At 39.2% G+C, this 5,365-nt stretch overlaps 1 pseudogene; it reads right to left on the reverse strand.

The window, feature by feature from the left end:
* Positions 1-396: 396 nt before the first annotated feature.
* On the reverse strand, positions 397-938 carry LOC141489963 (non-histone chromosomal protein HMG-14 pseudogene; annotated as a pseudogene).
* Between the last annotated feature and the right edge of the window lie 4,427 nt (positions 939-5,365).

Below are 5,365 nucleotides of genomic sequence, written 5' to 3' on the forward strand. Positions count from 1 at the left end.
CTGTATTTAATAAAACTACACTCATTATAAACATTTTCCAGTCTTTTACAGTACATTAATAAAGTTACCAGAAAAAAAAATTGTACCACTATTAGCAAAGATGACAATGTCACTGATAGCACACAATTTTGAAAGGGAGAGCCAACACCAGGGAGCCATTTTATTTAGGAAACAATTATACTGAAAGACAAGTTGGATACAGATTAATCAAAATAAGATCTTTAAATTCATGGTCACAACTCCAAATTACTATCTCTGCTTCATTTAATTTGATGTAAGGACTGCCTATGGAAAGTTAAGTCTATGCAGAAGACATGAAGCATTTTCCTAATCAACAGACTATTAATTGCTGGTTGTATTAAAACAAACAAACAAAAAACCAAACTGATAATCAGCACATGATCTCACGTTTTTAAATAGGACTCTAAATAATGCCACTTTAGATTGGCTTCACTTATTTAAATGTTTTAAAACATTAATGTGATGAGGTGGGACTGCCTCCTTCTTAAAAATGTGTTTCTAGAGAGTTACTAAAAAACTGACATTTACAAAATAGTTGATAAAAATATTCCTGTAAATTGTACAAGAAGGGAGGGTACAGGGACAATTGTTAAGATTTTTATAAGATGTTATTCAGATTTGGTTTCTTTCTGTCCTGCTGAATCAGAAGCTGGAACCTCTTCAGTTTTAGTTTCTCCATTTTCTGCAGGCAAATCATCTTTATTCTCTTCTTGGTTGGTAGCTTCTGCTTGTTTTCCTTTTGCTCCTTTTTTCCCTTTTGTGTGAACTTTTTTGTCCTCAGATTTAGCCTTCCCAGCTGTCTTTTTGAGCTTTGGTTCCACCTTTGCAAGGGCTGGTTTAGCTGACCATCTGGCCGACCTCCTCTTGGGCTCCTCCCTTACACCCCCTTCTGCGGAGTTGACCTTCCTCTTGGGCATCTTGGCTGCGTGCGGGACCGGCTCCCTCTCCCCAGGGGCGGCGGGGGTCTGGGGTCGCAGGCAGAGGGGCCGGGGCGGGATGCTCCTCCTCCCGCCGTGGGGCTGCTCGGAGCCGCAGTGGGAGCAGTCCCAGAACTAAATGCCCAGTTCTGCTTTTTAAGGCATTCTTCTCATTTGCCTTTTGATTTTTATCCCTAACTCGTTTGGCCTAACTGGTTTTTAACCTGCTATTTTCTTCAGTATTTTTTGTATTTCTTTCACTAACCTGCTGACTTGGTTTTCATTATTTATCTACATTGCACTCATTTGTCCTCCCAATTTTTCCTTTACCTCCCTTAATTGCTTTTCAAAGTCTTTTTTGAGCTAATCCATATTTTGAGCCCATTTTCTGTTTCTCATGGAGATTTTGGATACAGAAGCTTCGGGTTTGTCATCTTCTGAATCTTCTGTGTGACTAAAGCAATTTTCTATGGTCCCATTCTTGTTTGTCTGTTGTTTATTCATTTTCTCAGCCTAAGACTGATTTACTGTAATTCCGAGGCTGTGGGGGGTTTGGGGATCTACCCACAAGGACCTTAATTCCTCCAAGGTCTTTTGAAAGGCTCTGACTGATCTCTTGCCTGTGTTCAGGCCTTCCCTTCTGCCCTGGAGCTATGATTAGGATCCCTGCTCTGCTATGGTGGTGTTGTGGGGGCCCAGACTTTAACCTGGATCTGAGTGTGGATAAATAGCTGATTCCTGCCCCAGAGAGAGCAGAGAGATCTCCACGGTCTCCCCTAACCCCCTACCATCTGTGGTCTTGGTGCTCTGGAAGTGCTGGTTGGCTCCACTGATGCCCACTGCAGGTTCTGACCACAGGGCTGCTCTGAGGCCAGCACTCCACACTCACTCTGGTATGGCAGAATTCTCTCACCACCCCTTCATTCCCTGGGCCAAGTCGTCTGGAAACCACCCCCTCTACCACAGACCCAGAGGTCCCCAGGGACCCAGGCACTGCACAGGGCTGCTCCTGGGAGACTGGAGCTGGTTTGCTCTGCCCTGGCTGCACTGTGTTGCAGCTCTTTCCAACCCCAGGTTTCAGTACAACAGGCCTTTCCTTTAGAACATCTAAGTTGTTTCTGACTGGGAAACTATTTTCTTTCCCTCTAAATTTTCTCTAGATTCATAATTTGTCAATTTTTAGAGTTTTATGGGGAATGAGTTTCTGGGAATTCCTGCCTTCACGCTGCCATCTTGACTCTGCCCTCCCTCTTTCCTTCTTTCTTTTTCTTTCTTACTTTCCTTCCTTCCTTTCCTTCTTTCCTTCCTTCTTTCTTCCTTTCTTACTTCTTTCCTTCCTTGCTTCCGTCCTACCTTCTTCCCTTTATTCTTTACTTTCCTTGAAATGCCCTTGAGCAGGAAAGGGCAGGAAATACTGCACAAACAGACAATTGATTTGCTCTTGATGCAATTCTATATATAAAACTTTGAATTTATAAAGTTCAAGCACAACTTCTGAATGGTAAATCATTCCTCAAAGAGTAACTTTCACAATAAAAATAAGACAAGTCATTTATTTTATGTGCATTGAGACCAGAATTATGTCCTAGTTCAATGATGCAAAGTTCTTTTCTTTATAAACAGAAGCCAGAAATTCAAAAGTAAGAAAATGTTTAAAAACTGTTTTGTACCCCTCTCCCGTTGCATAAATGCCTGGGTGCACCTCTTTCACTACATTTCAGACAAACTTCATTCTCAAATTATTTTACCTGGCTAAATTGCCTCCTAGCAATCGAAAAATAATGGAGTCAATTAAATGGTGCAGTGGAGAGAGCACCAGTGTTGAAGCCCCTGGTCAGGGTGATTAATTCAGCTCAGGAGAGAAATGAAGCATATGTACACTCAGGTGAGGATGCTAGATGCTATCAGGACAGCTAGCAGAGCCATTTTTTCATAGTATCAGACTATGAAAACCACAACATGGGCATACAAGATAAAGCAATTCAAAGCCATTTCTCAAACTTGTTCAGGATGTAATCAAGCAAGATGTAACCCAGGTCACGAAGTTCATGTACAAGGCTATCACACAAGTGAAGTCATGTGTTGACACAATCGTGTTATCACAGCAGCGATCTGTGGAAAGCCTTTTAGCCTGAGGGTCACATAAGCCTGGACTTTAGTCATAATAAATGACCTTTAACCCAGACTTTCTTAAACAATTCTTCAGTACTTCAGCCCTGTAGTCAGGAGGACTAAGGTCAAAATCCAACCTCAAAGTCTTGTTAGCTGTGTAACTTTGGGCAAGTTACTTAACATTGCTAGTCACCCCCCCCACCTTAAAAAAAGTATATACTGATATGATCAAAGAATATGAATAGACAGTTTTCAAATGAAAAAAGTAAAGTTACATATAATCATATGAAAAAAGCTCCAAATCATTATTGATTAGAGAAATGCAAATTAAAACAACAATGAAGTATCACCTCACACCTATCAGATTGACCAAGATGAGAAAAAAGGAGAATGATCAATGTTGGAGAGGTTGTGGGAGGATTGGGACATTGATGCATTGCTGGTGGAGTTGTGAATGGATCCAACCTTTCTGGAGAGCAATATGGAACTATGCCCAAACAGCAATAAAACTGTTCATATACATTGACCCAGCAATCCCAATTATAAAAAAGGGAAAAGTCCTGTATGTTCCAAAAGATTTATAGCAGCTCTTTTTGCAGTGGCAAATAATTAGAAATTGAGGGATGCCCATCAGTTGGGGAATGGCTAAATAAGTTATTGTATGAATATTCTGGAATATTATCATTCTATAAGAAACCCTAAATGGCTGGGCTCTAGAAAAGCATGGAATGACTTACAGGATCTGATCCTAAGCAAAGGGAGCAGAACTAAGAGAACAATATTGACATCAACAACAACAACATTGTGAGATGAACAACCTTGATGACAGCAGCAGCTCTCAGCAGTCCAGAGAGTTAGGAGAACCAGATGGCTCTAGAGAAGAGAGATTACTGACTTTTACACAGTCCCCCTCACTCAAATCCAAATTATGTGCTTGTCATTATACCACTTCCCTGATGTTGTGATCTTCTTCAAAAATGAAGGACAAAAAAATTATAATTATAATCATTTCATACAGTCTCAGAGTCAGAAATGAATGAATTGGGTTTCCAATGATGGCATATACCTGTTGTGTGACCTGAATGAATTATTTTACTTTTCATTGTACTAGATAAACCTGTGATGGTATATAAATTATAAACATTACAAATTGGCTTTTGTAGGAGTGTCCTCAGCAAGCATTTTCATATTGATAAAATCACAGGTCTAGTCCTGAAATAATAATAACAAAGGATGATAAAACTTCAGAGTTGGAAGGGATGTCAGATGTCAACTAATTCAACAGTTAATGACAAGTTTTATCTACAGCATACCTGAACTCAAACTAACCTTCCAGCCTTTGATGAAAGACTCTAATCACAAAGAGTTCCTACATTAAAAGGAAGATCACTTCTATTTTTTAAATGGATTTACATATGAGGAAACTTTTTTCCTTGACTGAGCTAAAGCATCTTTTCCATAACTTATGCTCTTTCCTCCTGATAGCTCTGTGGAACACAATAGAAAAAAATAGAAATATTTACCATTGTTCTATTGACAGACATTCACATTCAAGTCAACCATCAGTCCTCCTGAATGTAAAGCTTCTCTTCTCTAAGCTAACTTTCTCCTAGTCTTTTAACAACCCTTTAATGGTATAGTCTGAAGAACCTTAATCATCTGTGTGACATTGGGAGGTCACTAATCTACCTGAGCCTCAGGGTCATTCTTGCATAATGTATGATCCTTTGTTTTGTTTTTTTTTTACTCACTTTCCCCTACCCTAAATACATAGAGCTTATTAATATCTCTCTTAAAATATAGCATCCAGAACTGAATAAACCTCCTAAGGTTCTTACTAGGACAGAATAGAGCTGAAGTTTGCAAAGTGAGACTATTGATAATGGATGAATATTGGCATTTCAATTGTCAAAAGTAATTAGTAATGGTGGAATTTGATAATCAAAATCATTCTCTTCTAAAATGGTCAGTTCAACCACTGCAAGGGGATATTTTCAGGTAAAATTTAATTATATCCATATCAATGGTATTGACATAGTTCATTGACCTGGACTTTCCTTCCTTAGGGTATGGCATATTGATTTTTGTTCCAATGGTACCATTGTTGAAAAGAGATCACTAGTGCCCCCCCTCCAAATCTCTTGCACAGCATTCTCCAAATAGTTGGTAAAATGATATTTCTAAACAAAAGACAATCATGTCAGTCTCCTTTTCAAGCAGTTTCCATGACTCCCATTTGCCTCTTGGATAAATACAAGCTCTAAATCCTTATCAATCTTATCCTAAGTTCTCTTTCCAAATTGATTTCACATCAC

This window comes from Macrotis lagotis, chromosome 5 (genome assembly GCF_037893015.1).
Source record: "Macrotis lagotis isolate mMagLag1 chromosome 5, bilby.v1.9.chrom.fasta, whole genome shotgun sequence".
NCBI classification, from domain to species: Eukaryota; Metazoa; Chordata; class Mammalia; order Peramelemorphia; family Peramelidae; genus Macrotis; species Macrotis lagotis.